Source organism: Scyliorhinus torazame, chromosome 21 (assembly GCF_047496885.1).
Source record: "Scyliorhinus torazame isolate Kashiwa2021f chromosome 21, sScyTor2.1, whole genome shotgun sequence".
Taxonomy (NCBI): Eukaryota; Metazoa; Chordata; class Chondrichthyes; order Carcharhiniformes; family Scyliorhinidae; genus Scyliorhinus; species Scyliorhinus torazame.
This window is the reverse complement of record NC_092727.1, coordinates 90256814-90271922: the sequence shown is the minus strand read 5'-3', so window position 1 is coordinate 90271922 and position 15109 is coordinate 90256814. Positions and strand designations below refer to the sequence as shown.

At 50.2% G+C, this 15109-nt stretch overlaps 1 long non-coding RNA gene across 2 annotated transcripts in view; it reads left to right on the top strand.

The window, feature by feature from the left end:
* Positions 1-15109, top strand: part of LOC140398012 (uncharacterized) — a 79565-nt gene that overhangs the window by 13791 nt on the left and 50665 nt on the right. The window contains exons 1-2 of one of the 2 annotated variants that reach the window (XR_011937376.1): positions 10887-10994; positions 11122-11286. This is a non-coding gene — a long non-coding RNA (uncharacterized lncRNA). Of the gene's footprint in view, positions 1-10886; positions 10995-11121; positions 11287-15109 lie in introns of those variants that run through there. The other variant, XR_011937377.1, reaches the window with a different exon arrangement.

Sequence of the window (15109 nt, the reverse complement as noted above, 5' to 3'; positions counted from 1 at the left end):
TATCCCACAGGAACCAATCACTGACTGTTGTCAGCCAGAACACTGTCCCTGGCCAATCCATACAGTTTAGTCCAACTTAGTCAACCTCTCATCATAGGATGACCTGCTCATCCCACTAATGTATTATTTGGCAGCCTATTTGTGTTCTCCTCGCAGCTTACATCTCACTTTGTGTCATCAGCAAACGTAGATACAATACTCTCAGTCTCTTCATTCAAGCCATTAATATAGATTGCTATTAGTTGTTGCCCCAGCAATGAGCCTTATAGCTCTCCATTAGTAGCATGCTTTTATGGTAATTAGAAATATGAGAGGTTATCTGATTAAAACATACAATATTCTAAAGGAGTTCGATAGGATTAACACTGAGAGGTTGATTCTCCTGGCTGGGGGAATCTAAAACACAGGAGCATACATAAGAGGCTGATCTTTTCGGACTGAAATGTGAAAGGATTATGAAACTTCAGAATCCTCTACCCCAGAGGGTTGAGGATGCCCCCTCATTGAACATATTTAAGCCTGTGGTAGACAGATTTTTGGCCTCTCAGGGGTTCAAGGGACATGAGGAGTGGACGGTGTAAGGGTCCTTCCTGTTTATTCCCTGTTTATTCCCTATTTCCACATTCTTTTATTTTTGCCCTTATATTTTTGATCCATGGATGATTAGAGGCATCTCACTTCAAGCAGACTGTACCTTTAATTCAAACAGAAGAATCCAAAAGGCTGTGCAGATTCAAACTGCAGACAGGCCGGCATCAGTGTCAGAGAGATGGGTTGGGACTCAGTTTGGTTGATCGGCTGGTGGCCAATGGATTGTCCCAAAAGGCTGTTCTCTGCCTGGTAACAGGTGATGATTGGATCTGATCCCACTGACATGCTTTTCAGAGTCCAAGGTTTGAGTTTGGTTTGAGTTTTGTTTCTGGCAACACAGTGAAGAGGTCCAGCTAATTCGCTACAGAAAGATCTGGGTAACTCTCTCCAGAAGGCTACTGTGAGGGCTGACTCACTCTTCAAAGATTTTGTACAGGCTGAGTTCCTGGGACTACAGAGTCCTGCAGGCAAACCACGAACTGAAAGCAAAGTGTGGTGTGAAGCAAGGAAAAGCTATGAGTACCTGAATGAATGAATATACAAAGATCATTACAGGCTGCAAACCAATGATGTTAATCTGCAAGCTATGGTGAAGGAGAGTGTGCTAAATACATCATCTGAGATAAAGATTTTTTCTTCCTTTCACTTCTGATTTTTACCCCTTTCCACTCCTCTGTATTTGTCTGTCGTATGTGTGTGTGTATACAGGGTGGCGGGGGCAAATTAAAGTGGGTATTAGGTATTAACTTACAATTAACCAGTTGTATTACTGCATATTAAATTGCAATTCTTGTTAGAAATAAACAATAATTGTGTTTTAATTTACAAACCCGGTGACTGTGATTATTGGGCAGCCAGGGACCAAAGACCTTGGGTATTTTTATAAGAATTATGGGTTAATTAACTTGTGTTGTGACTCTGGGTCACATGTGGCTGGAAGTGACCACGGCGGTAGCCCGGGATATCATAACAACGGGAAAGTGGTGTTGAGGCGCAAGGTCAGTCATCTTCGTACTGACTGGTGGCGCATGCTGGGGGTTGTATCAGTCTACTTCTGATCTAATGTCTCATATTCCTATCCATCTCCATAATTACTAAATCACCGACAATAACCACATCATGCCCCCCCCCCCCATTGCTTCTGTGGGGTGCTGAACACTTTGCCAAAGCTCAGCTGAAATTTAGGCTATTATTTTGATCACAGCGCATAACTAAAGATCGGCTTACGTGATCACTTTATGCCATGCTCATTTTATATCATTTATAGCAAGAACAGAACAGTCCACTATTTATATGGCACAAACCACGATGCCACACACACCCTCCCCCCCGCCCCCCCCCCCCCCACCCCCCGCCACAACCACACCTTCCCTGCCCCCCAAGAACTTGGAGCCAAAACCATTGTCAGCTGACAAAGACTCAGATTTCATTCAGTTTGACAAAAATATCAGCCAAACTGATTCAGAGTCTGAATCTTGCATGGAGCAGTTTCACTTATTCCTTACGTAAACAGCCTTAGATTGAGAATCATGACTCTCTTATCTCTACCAACAATTGTTATACTTTTATATTTCATTAACAAAGTGTGGTAGTATGCATTAGGGGTCATGTGGGACTGGAAGCCCTAATGTCATTGGCTGACAGATCCCGGGTCCTGGTTGGCCGTGGACCTCTAGCTCCGCCCTGAAGGCGGAGTATAAGAAGCAGGAGTCCTCCCCCGCAGGCCAGTCTACTACTGAACTGCGGGGGAACAGACACGCTTAATAAAGCCTCATCGACTTCACTCTATTCGTCTCTCGGAGTCTTTGTGCGCTACAATTTATTAAGCGTGACTAAAAAGGACTATGGAGCTCAGGATCATCCCGGAATGCCTGAGGATCAGCCCCCACGCTGTGAACGCGGCAGCAGCTTTCATGCACTGGCAGACTTGTTTCGAGGCCTACCTCAGAACGGCCACCGGCCGGGTCACAGAAGACCAAAAACTACAGGTCCTGCACTCGAGGTTAAGCACGGAGATTTTCTCTTTCATCGAAGACGCAGAGGATTTCCAGATGGCGTTCGCAGCACTAAAAAGTCTCTATGTCCGCCTAGTAAACCAGATCTACGCTCGCTATCAACTCGCAACGAGATGGCAAAGTCCCGGAGAATCGATAGATGAATTCTACGCCGCGATACTAATTTTGGGACGAGCCTGCAGCTGCCCGTCGGTGAACGCAAATGAACACACGGACATGTTAATGCACGATGCTTTTGTGGCAGGTATGAACTCCTCCCAAATCCGCCAAAGACTTCTAGAAAAAGAGTCGCTAGGACTCTCAGAGGCACGAGCCCTAGCAGCCTCCCTAGACGTGGCCGCGCGAAATACCCGCGCCTACGGCCCCGACCGCGCGGCAGCCCATTGGGCTCCGTACGTACCCGTCGCGACAAACCCACCCCCCCCCCCGGACACCCCACAGGCTTGCGCGGTCCAAACACCAAGTCGCACCGGGGGTGCCCGCTGCTATTTCTGCGGCCAGGTGAAACACCCCCGGCAGCGCTGCCCGGCCCGCGCAGCGATCTGCAAGAGCTGCGGGAAAAAGGGCCATTTTGCGGTTGTGTGCCGGTCCCGCGAGGTCGCCGCTGTCCCGGGACAACAGGGAGCCCTGCACGCCGCTTACGCTCCCCAACCCCCCCTGCGCCCCATGTATGACCCGCCGGCGCTAACACTTTGGGTCCCGACCACCGCTCTCCCCGGAGAAGAGGGAGTTCTGCGCGGCTCTAACGCCCCCCAAACCCCCCCCGAATGACCCGCCGGCGCTACCAATTTGGGTCCCGACCACCACTGTCCCCAGAGATGAGGGAGCCCCGCGCGTTCCTAACGCCTCCCAACCCCCCCAGCGCCCCATGTGCGACCCGCAGGCGCAGCCATTTTGGGTCCCGGCCACCACGAGGGGAGGAAGGGCGCCGCCATCTTGGACCACCCCAGACGTGTACGATGCATGGGGGTGGCCATTTTGTCCACCCCGCCGCCATCTTGTGACCCCCCAGCCATGTGCGATGCATGGGGGCAGCCATTTTGTTCAACCCCGACGCCATCTTGGACGGCAACAACGGACCCCAGTGTCGACGGCTCCACAGGGTTCGAAGAAGACGCTCAACTACTACAACCACGTCTCGCTTCAATAACGCTGGACCAAGCTCGGCCCCGGACACTCCAGACGACGACGACAACGGTGCTGATAAACGGGCACGAGACACCATGCATAGTCGACTCTGGGAGCACGGAGAGCTTTATCCACCCCGACACGGTAAGACGCTGTTCTTTGACCACCCATCCCAGCGCACAAAAGATTTCCCTAGCTGCAGGATCCCACTCCGTACAGATCAAAGGCTTCTGCATAGTTACCCTAACGGTGCAGGGGAGGGAGTTCAAAAACTACAGGCTCTCCGTCCTTCCCCAACTCTGCGCCCCCACATTACTGGGATTAGACTTCCAGTGCAATCTACAGAGCCTTACCTTCAAATACGGCGGCCCAATACCCCCACTCACTATCTGCGGCCTCACAACCCTCAAGGTGCAACCCCCGTCCTTGTTTGCAAACCTCACCCCGGATTGCAAACCCGTCGCCACTAGGAGCAGACGGTACAGCGCCCAGGACCGGACCTTCATTCGGTCCGAAGTCCAGCGGCTACTAAAGGAAGGCATAATCCAGGCCAGCAATAGTCCCTGGAGAGCACAGGTGGTAGTAGTAAAGACAGGGGAGAAACAAAGGATGGTCATAGACTATAGCCAGACCATCAACAGGTACACACAACTAGACGCGTACCCTCTCCCCCGCATATCCGACATGGTCAATCGGATTGCCCAGTATAAAGTCTTCTCCACCGTGGACCTCAAGTCCGCCTACCATCAGCTCCCCATCCGCCCAAGTGACCGCAAGTACACAGCCTTTGAGGCAGGCGATTATACCATTTCCTAAGGGTCCCATTTGGCGTCACAAACGGGGTCTCGGTCTTCCAACGGGAGATGGACCGGATGGTTGATCAACACGGGTTGCAAGCCACGTTCCCGTATCTCGACAATGTAACCATCTGCGGCCACGATCAGCAGGACCACGACGCCAACCTCCAAAAATTCCTGCAGACCTCTAAAGCCTTGAACCTCACGTACAACGAGGACAAGTGCGTTTTTAGCACCAACCGGCTAGCCATCCTGGGCTACGTAGTGCGCAATGGGATAATAGGCCCCGACCCCGAATGTATGCGCGCCCTCATAGAATTTCCCCTCCCGCACTGCTCAAAAGCCCTAAAACGCTGCCTGGGGTTCTTTTCATACTACGCCCAGTGGGTCCCCCAGTACGCAGACAAGGCCCGCCCCCTAATACAGACCACGACCTTCCCTCTGTCGACAGAGGCTTGCCAGGCCTTCAGCCGCATCAAAGCGGATATCGCAAAGGCCACGATGCGCGCCATCGACGAGTCCCTCCCCTTCCAGGTCGAGAGCAACGCCTCCGACGTAGCTCTAGCGGCCACTCTTAACCACGCGGGCAGACCCGTGGCCTTTTTCTCCCGAACCCTCCACACTTCAGAAATCTTCCACTCCTCAGTGGAAAAGGAAGCCCAAGCCATAGTGGAAGCTGTGCGACATTGGAGGCATTACCTGGCCGGCAGGAGATTCACTCTCCTCACGGACCAACGGTCGGTAGCCTTCATGTTCGATAATGCACAGCGGGGCAAAATCAAAAACGACAATATCTTAAGGTGGAGGATCGAGCTCTCCACCTTCAACTACGAGATCTTGTATCGTCCCGGAAAGCTGAATGAGCCATCCGATGCCCTATCCCGCGGCACATGTGCCAACGCACAAATTAACCGCCTCCAAACCCTCCACGAGGACCTCTGCCACCCGGGGGTCACTCGGTTTTACCATTTTATCAAGTCCCGCAACCTCCCATACTCTTTAGAGGAGGTCCGTACAGTCACAAGGAACTGCCACATCTGCGCAGAGTGCAAACCGCATTTTTTCAGGCCGGATGGTGCGCACCTGATTAAGGCTTCCCGCCCCTTTGAACGCCTTAGTCTGGATTTCAAAGGGCCCCTCCCCTCCACCGACCGCAACACATACTTCCTTAATGTGGTGGACGAGTACTCTCGCTTCCCATTCGCCATCCCCTGTTCTGACATGACCGCGGCCACAGTCATTAAAGCCCTGAACACCATATTCACACTGTTCGGTTGCCCCGCATACGTCCACAGCGACAGGGGGTCCTCCTTCATGAGTGACGAGCTGCGCCAGTTCCTGCTCAGCAACGGTATAGCCTTGAGCAGGACGACCAGCTACAACCCCCGGGGGAACGGGCAAGTAGAGAGGGAGAACGGCACGGTCTGGAAGACCGTCCTACTGGCCCTACGGTCCAGGGACCTCCCAGTTTCACGGTGGCAGGAGGTCCTCCCGGACGCCCTCCACTCCATCCGGTCGCTACTGTATACTAGCACTAATCAAACGCCGCATGAGCGCCTCCTTGTCTTCCCCAGGAAGTCCTCCTCTGGAACGTCGCTGCCGACCTGGCTGGCGGCCCCAGGACCCATCTTGCTCTGAAAGCATGTGCGGGCGCACAAGTCGGACCCGTTGGTCGAAAGGGTTCACCTCCTCCACGCGAACCCGCAGTAGGCCTACGTGGAGTACCCCGACGGCCGACAGGACACGGTCTCCCTACGAGATCTGGCGCCCGCCGGCAACACACACCCCCCCCCGATACCAATCACCCAACCCCCCCCCCCTTCCTGCCACCGCCGCACCCCGCGACCGCCCCCTTCCCAGGAGGATCGGTCCTCCTCCCAGGCCCGACCAGGAATGAAGCCCAAGCTGAAACCGTAAGGCTCCCGGAGACGACAACACCGGAACAAGCACCACCACCGCCACCGGGGCCGAGGCGATCAACACGGACGACCAGACCGCCCGACCGACTCGTGGCGTCGATCTAACACAAAATGTGGACTTTTCACGAGAACATTTTGCTTTTTTCTCTCCTGACAATTCCTGTAAATAGTTCGAAACAGAACAAAATTGTACATACTGTATTGATATGTGAATGTTTTCCTCCCAGGACCAGCCTTGTAAACCCTTACCACCATGCGAAGCATCACCCCGCCGGGTTCATTTTTAACAAGGGGTGAATGTGGTAGTATGCATTAGGGTTCATGTGGGACTGGAAGCCCTAATGTCATTGGCTGACAGATCCCGGGTCCTGGTTGGCCGTGGACCTCTAGCTCCGCCCTGAAGGCGGAGTATAAGAAGCAGGAGTCTTCCCCCGCAGGCCAGTCTACTACTGAACTGCAGGGGAACAGACACGCTTAATAAAGCCTCATCGACTTCACTCTATTCGTCTCTCGGAGTCTTTGTGCGCTACACAAAGTAATTCTAGCTTGCTAGTGTCAGCAGTTGACACTAAATGCCTTGTGTGCAGCATTCTTTCCGTAATTGGGCCTGAATTTCAGGCTTGTCGGCTATGCTGAGTCATTGAGCTCAGAAGCAGATGTAGAATCCACTCATGGGCGAGATCGCGCAGTCAACGCAATTTCACGCTGGAAGCCAATTAAGGCCCACCAAGCACGAAAAGCGTCCTCAGATAGGCCGGAAGAAGTAGGTGGGTGTGAAGGCAGGAAGGGATCAATAGTGACCCAGTGGGGGCTTTAAATACTCTGAAAGTAGCACCCTGAAAGCTTTTATGGGTTGTGGGGAAGGCTGCGGGAATAGTCTTCACAGGATCAAATACAGTGGAGTGCCTAAGAACAGGCAATGGGGAGCCCAATCTTGGTACCCAGCTGCTACAAGATGGATGCCCTAGAGCTTGAATGTCTCTGCCAAGCTTGTTCCACCAGACATAGTGAGGCAGGAGTCTCTGAAATGAAAATCGCTTATTGTCACAAGTAGGCTTCAAATGAAGTTACTGTGAAAAGCCCCTAGTCGCCACATTCCGGCGCCTGTTCGGGGAGGCTGTTACGGGAATTGAACCGTGCTGCTGGCCTGCCTTGGTCTGCTTTCAAAGCCAGCGATTTAGCCCTGTGCTAAACAGCCCCAGTCTCTGAGGAAGGTAAGAGCACATTGCACAAATGTGCAACTGGTGGGGAGAACAAAAATCATAGGGTCACCGCAACTGAAATGGAAATGTCAATACACCAGTGCCCATTGATCTTCCACTGCAGATGGCACCATTATACAGTTCTCCACTGTCTCATCAACCAGCCTAACTTACACATTGACTATGTGACGATTGAATGCACTGATCTGGCAGAAATCCCTGAGGTTTCTGTCATGGAGAAGTTAATGAGAGCGTGAGAACTGCGTTGACCCTGAGCACCGAGCACGCAGCCTCCTACATTGGCAGAGTGGTGACTCTCATGGAGAGGCAGCTGCAGGAACAGAATCAGGGTTTCCTGGGGTTGTGCCCGTACCTGCAAGCTCACACACAGGCAATCAGGAGGTCACTGCCAGTCTGAGAGATAGATGAGGCGCCTGGGCTTCCTGCTTAGTGCCTGCCCAACAGTTATGGCAGGGGTGTTCAAACGCATCTCACACTGGCGGTTGAGGGCTCCTCTCGGGATACTCCAGAGGAAGACAGCAGCTCCTCCACCTCTCTGCCAGTGACGATCACATCAGATGAGGCATGAGGCCACAAAGATTGAGGAGTGTCCAGCCATGGGACGGGACGCACCCTCCCAAGCGCAGCCCGCTAAGGCTCCACTGGCCAGAGGATGACTGCCACGGGTGTCAGTGCTCACACAACAACAGAGACAGCAGAATGCCACCAATGCCACTGCCGGAAATGGGGTTGTGGGTGGTGGTGGTTGTCTGGGGTGGGGGAAGGGGGGATGGGGGGTGTTGAGGTTGCGGTGCCCCACCATGCAGCAGCCAGAATGTAACTTTAAGGTGCATTGTACAACAGAGGGGTTACCCACAGGTGATTTTATTTCCATTCCCATTTCAATATTATCTTGATGGTGTCCTCATTATACTAGAAAATGTTAAGCTTGTTTCTTGTTCTTTGAATATTACATAAACATTGAATTTGTTGTGATGGGCCTGAGTATGCGTGATGGTTCTTTTGGGGGGTGAGGCGGGAGGGCGAGGGTGGTGGGAGCAGGCGCTTTGATCTTTATTGCATCGGTTGCTGTTTGAATTTAGGCTCCTGGGATGGCACATTACAAATTTCTTGTACCGAGGCAGCGCTCTTGGCATGAGCTGGCCTTGTTGCAATGGCAGCCTAGCTCAAGCTGCTCATTATCAAGGCCTCCCTCGTATCCCTGCCTCCCTGAGGATTCCCCCCCACCCCCCCCCCCCCCCCCCACCCCTCCCACCCCACCCCCACCCTTACCAGAGCCAGATTGCGCAGATGGCAATGATGATCAGAAACACGTCCTCAGTGGAACACTGCAGTGCTCCCCTTGACTGGTCCAGGCATCTGACCCGCATCTTCAGCAGCCCAATAGTCCTCTCTACCGCTGCCCTTATGGAGGCACGACTCCTGTTGTACCTCTCCTCCACCTCTGTTCTCCACCCTGGGAGTGAGTCATAAGTCACCTTTTCAAGGGATGGCCCTTGTCACCCAGGAACCATCCATGCAACCGAGCAGGGGTGGCATCCGTGAGTGCCGCAGGAAATAAGCATCACATGAGCTGCCAGGCTGATGGGCACAGACTTGCAAGATCTGTATCTTGTGATCGCAGGCGATTTAAACGTTCATTGAGAGAAACCCCTTTTGGCTCAACTGCAGGCACTTTGATAGCCACATGAGTTAAATTGATGGCAGCTTGGATGTGGGGGAAGCCAGCAATCGCCGCATTGTCATGGCTCCCTCAGCTTGCCTGTCCTCGTCTGTCCATAAAGGATGAATATCATCACCCATCTGAAGAGAATGTCAGTAATGAACTTGATGCCACTGTGAACAGCAGATTGGGACACACCACTCAGACCCCCTCCCCCTCACTGTGACCTTCAGAGATCCTGGCATAGGGTGGCCACCCATGCAGTTGGAGGTCATCTCCGGCCCAATCCTCTGGTATATGGCGGTGACAGTTTCCCTGGAGGTGGAACCTCCTTCGGCACTGGACCCTGGACATGCTGACATAGATGGAGCACTGCCTGTTCACTCTGGCTGCAGGGTAGCAGCATCTCCTCTGGACCCTTTCAATCCCTGCTGGCTCTTTCCCTGCACCTCGCCTCTCACAGGTCGCTGTCACCTGCCCTCCCTCTTTGGAGGAGGTCCGACCAGCTGAGTATGCCATTCCCATGATCAGAAATGCACAAGGCACTGTCTCATGGCACCTAAGTGGGGCACTCTCTGCTGAAACCTTGAGAAAGGTGGCAAGAAAAAGTATTCCTAAAGAAAGCTATTCGCGCATGGAATGCCCCAGAAATGACAATAGAAACCTCTCAAGCTGCATGAATTTCACAGCAAAAAAAAAATCTAACCAAAAGAGTCTGGAGTCTTTTATCCCACTCTTGGATGAGAATGCAAGGAGGATGTGTTGGCCACCTGCCTTGTTGCCAGTGGCGACTGCAAAATTGAACATAAAAAATAAATTTGCTTCCAGCGGGTAAATTAATGGCAATAATTAGCCCTCTAAGGTGTTGTTCTGGCCCTGGCCTCCTCTGTGATGCTGCCATGTGCAAGGGGCCGACAGCCCTCGGTGTGGGGGGACAAGTCGTCTTCTGGGGGTCCGCTGGCCGCTTTAACTGCCCGTTGGGCACAAAACGTGCCGGGCCTTCCGCTTGGGAGCCAGCGCGAGTGACTTGTCACTTTTTCAGGTAGCAACCAAGACACCCACCGAGAATGGAAGATTTTGTGCCATCACGCAGGAACTAGGGACCGACACGCAATCCAAAACTGTTTTATTTACCAGGTTTTTCCACACCAAAACATTGCTCTGTAATAAGGTCAGGAAGTATGTTGGAAGTAAACTACTGCTCCGTAATACAGATCTTGGCAGTGTGCAAAGGTACACCTGCAAGTCGTTATGGCGATAGCCTTTACAGTTCAGAGCTAAGTTGTGCAGATGTTCATTGACCCCACAGAAAAGGGCCCGAATAGCCTTGTTCATGGGGATCAGGAGTAGATCTCTAACGTGAATTTGTATTGTGGCTCCATGAATCTGTGCACGCTGGCCTACAATTTAGTTCACACAAAGAACAAAAGTTACTCTTGGGACCGTGGCTTCCTTTAAAAACAGGAAGTCCACCCCAGATGAAAAACACATTTATCTTAAGTTTCCAGCCAAGCAAATTTGATTCCTCCGAGTTCCTTCCAGACGTTGCCTGTCTCATTTAAGTAAGCGTTTAACAGAACTTGCATTGAACGTGGAATTACTAAAAGAAATGCCAATGACAGATTTTGGAAACAGTTCCAATCAGTTTTTCGAATTTAGTATGTGTGATATCTTCCTTACCATCCCCTTGTTCTTTTCCTGTCAAACGCTGTTTTCTGTATTATTTTGTAATTCTGATGGAGGTTCCACATTAGCAACATTAATTCATTTCTTCTATCTCCACAGGTCAGCATGATGCAAGCTCCACACAGACAGTGACCCAAGGCTGGAATTGAAGTTGGTTCCCTGACGCTGTCAGGCAGCAGTTCTAACCACTGTGCCACCTGCCATGTGTACATTTACTGGATTGGATGATTTCAGAACATTGAATCATAGTACAGTGTATCCTGGGTGAGTAATAAAACAGGAAGTGCTGGAAAAATTCAGGGGGTCTGGCAACATTTGTGGAGAGAGGAACAGAGGGCTGAATTTTCCAGCCCTTCCTGCCAGTGGGATTTTCCGGTCCTGCTGGTGATGGATCCTCGCAGCGGGTTCTCCAACTTAGGAGGGTGCGAGTCACACAAAATGTCGTAAACGGCTACAGGGTTGTTGGGATGGAGTGGGGGAGTGGGCCTGGGTGGGGTGCTCTTTCAGCGGGTCAGTGGAGACTCAATGGGCCAGAGGACCACCTTCTGCACTGTAGGTACTCTATGACTCTGTGACTCTTCTTTGGAACTGAAGAAAGGTAGGAATGCGATGGGTTTTACGCTGTGGACAGTGAATTGAACTGGCACTCAACCAGAACGTTGGCGTCATGCTTTCAGACTAAGCCAAAGTGTCCTGCAGAGCAGTCACCCAATCTGCGCTCGGTCTCCCCAATATAGGGTAAACCACACTTTGAGCAGCGAATACAGTAAAGTAAATTAAAAGAAGTCCAAGTAAAATACTGCTTTGCCTGACTGGCCACTGGGATAGTATTGGGAACTCAATATTTTGTACAGTATCCTGCTCGTGGAAAGCTGAACTCTCCATCGTATGTGTTTTCCAATTCTCTGCAGCCACTCCAGATTTGGGCTGTATTTCAATGGATCTCAAATAATTCAATTGCAGGACTTTCTTTTCTTTTGAATCATATGTTAATTTTGATCAACAGCCGACCAGAATCTACAATTCTCCGCCTGCCACAGTTTCTGAAATCTGTCCCTCCCGCCATGATTATCAACGTGCTGCATGAGAAATTGTGGAGACAAATCTAACGCTAGTGAAAGCAAACCTCATGCATGGTGTAAATTGCTCATTGGTAATCTATGCTCAGAACCCCCATACCCAAAATTCACAGATTAGGTATGGCAAAATCAAGATACAAAGTAAAACTCACCCTACTGCCTCAGGAATATACTGTAATCCAAACCCGAGAGGATATAAATTCTAGCATTTTGCATGCCAACCATCTTATGGTCATCTCTGAATTGGATTGCTTTATGTTTAGACCTTCACCCATTAGAACTAGGTTTGAATTGGAGCTATGATGTTACCATTACAGAGACCTGGTTGAGGGAAGGACAGGATTGGCTGCTAAACGTTCCAGAATTTAGATGTTTCAGTTGGGATAGAGGGGGATGTAAAAGAGGTGGAGGAGTTGCGCTACTGGTTAGGGAGAATATCACAGCTGTACTGCGGGAGGACACCTCAGAGGGCAGTGAGGCTATATGGGTAGAGATCAGGAATAAGAAGGGTGCAGTCACAATGTTGGGGGTTTACTACAGGCCACCCAACAGCCAGCGGGAGATAGAGGAACGGATAGGTAGGCAAATTTTGGAAAGGAGTAAAAGCAACAGCGTTGTTGTGATGGGAGACTTTAACTTCCCCAATATTGACTGGGACCCACTTAGTGTTAGGGGCTTGGACGGGGCAGAGTTTGTAAGGAGCATCCAGGAGAGCTTCTTAAAACAATATGTAGATAGTCCAACTGGGGAAGGGGCTATACTGGACCTGGTATTGGGGAATGAGCCCTGCCAGGTGGTAGAAGTTTCAGTAGGGGAGCATTTCGGGAACAGTGACCACAATTCAGTAAGTTTTAAAGTGCTGGTGGGCAAGGGTAAGAGTGGTCCTAGGGTGAATGTGCTAAATTGGGGTAGGCTAATTATAACAATATTAGGCAGGAACTGAAGAACATAGATTGGGGGTGGATGTTTGAGGGTAAATCAACATCTGACATGTGGGAGGCTTTCAAATGTCAGTTGAAAGGAATTCAGGACCGGCATGTTCCTGTGCAGAAGAAGGATAAATACGGCAAATTTCAGGAACCTTGGATAAGGAGAAATATTGTAGGCCTCATCAGAAAGAAAAAGGAGGCATTTGTCAGGGCTAGAAGGCTGGAAACAGACAAAGCCTCTGTGGACTATAAGGAAAGTAGGAAGGAACTTAAGCAAGGAGTCAGGAGGGCTAAAAGGGGTCACGAAAAGTCATTGGCAAATAGGATTAAGGAAAGTCCCAAGGCCTTTTACACGTACATAAAAAGCAAGAGGGTAGCCAGGGAAAGGGCTGGCCCACTGAAGCACAGGCAAGGGAATCTATGTGTGGAGCCAGAGGAAATGGGCAAGGTACTAAATGAATGCTTTGCATCAGTATTCAACAAAGAAAAGGAATTGGTGGAAGTTGAGTCTGGAGAAGGGTGTGTAGATAGCCTGGGTCACATTGAGATCCAAAAAGATGAGGTGTTGGGCGTCTTGAAAAATATTAAGGTAGTTAAGTCCCCAGGGCCTGATGGGATCTACCCCAGAATATTGAAGGAGGCTAGAGAGGAAATTACTGAGGCCGTGACTGAAATCTTTGGATCCTCACTGTCTTCAGGTGATGTCCTGGAGGACTGGAGAATAGCCAATGTTGTTCCTTTGTTTAAGAAGGGTAGCAAGGATAATCCAGGGAAATACAGGCCGATGAGCCTTACGTCAGTGGTAGGGAAATTTCTGGAGAGAATTCTTCGAGACAGGATCTCCTCCCATTTGGAAGCAAATGGACGTATTAGCAAGAGGCAGCATGGTTTTGTGAAGGAGAGGTCGTGTCTCACTAACATGATAGAGTTTTTCGAGGAGGTCACAAAGATGATTGATGCAGGTAGGGCAGTGGATGTTGCCTATATGGACTTCAGTAAGGCCTTTGACAATGTCCCTCATGGCAGAATGGTACAAAAGGTGAAGTCACATGGGATCAGGGGTGAGCTGGCAAGATGGATACAGAGCTGGCTAGATCATAGAAGACAGAGAGTAGCAATGGAAGGGTGTTTTTCTGATTGGAGGGCTGTGCTGGGACCTTTTCTGTTCGTAGTATATATAAATGATTTGGAGGAAAATGTAACTGGTCTAAGTAGTAAGTTTGCAGACGACACAAAGGTTGGTGGAATTGCGAATAGCGATGAGGACTGTCAGAGGATACAACAGGATTTAGATCGTTTGGAGACTTGGGCGGGGAGGTAGCAGACGGAGTTTAATCCAGACAAATGTGAGGTAATGCATTTTGGAAGGTCTAATGCAGGTAGGGAATATACAGTGACTGGTAGAACCCTCAAGAGTATTAACAGTCAGAGAGATCTAGGTGTACAGGTCCACAGGTCACTAAAAGGGGCAACACAGGTGGAGAAGGTAGTCAAGAAGGCTTACGGCATGATTGCCTTCATTGGCCGGGGCATTGAGTATACAAAATTGGCAAGTCAATGTTATGGGCGAGGCGTTTTCAGAACCCCAAAATGTATCATGGTGTTCAACCAACCTCTCCCTTTAATATATTTGTTGCTTTTCCTAGCACACGGCTTGTTCCCTAGGTGTGGTATTTCAATTATGGGCACATGGGTTTTTAAACACAAAACACTGTTTATTCCATGAACTCAACTTAACATCTTCAATAAACATTGTATCTCTTAAGATCCCTTACTTCAAAGATAACTCAGAAAATATTGCAACAGTAAATAATTCCTTAAAATGTTCCTTCAAACTTCAAAGAGACTTAACACCTTTAAACTGTATCACATCAGGTTAAATTATATATATTTTTGCTGTAGAATGGCAGAGACATATTAGCTTGGTTGACTTCAGCTCCAGCACCTTGCTTTCTTCCTGCAGCTCTCTGGACACACACAGACCCACACACACTGCTTTTTCCAACAGAAACTAAAAACCTGCAAAATGGTTTTGCAGATCCACCCACTCTCTGACATCACTGTTTTCTTAAAGGTACA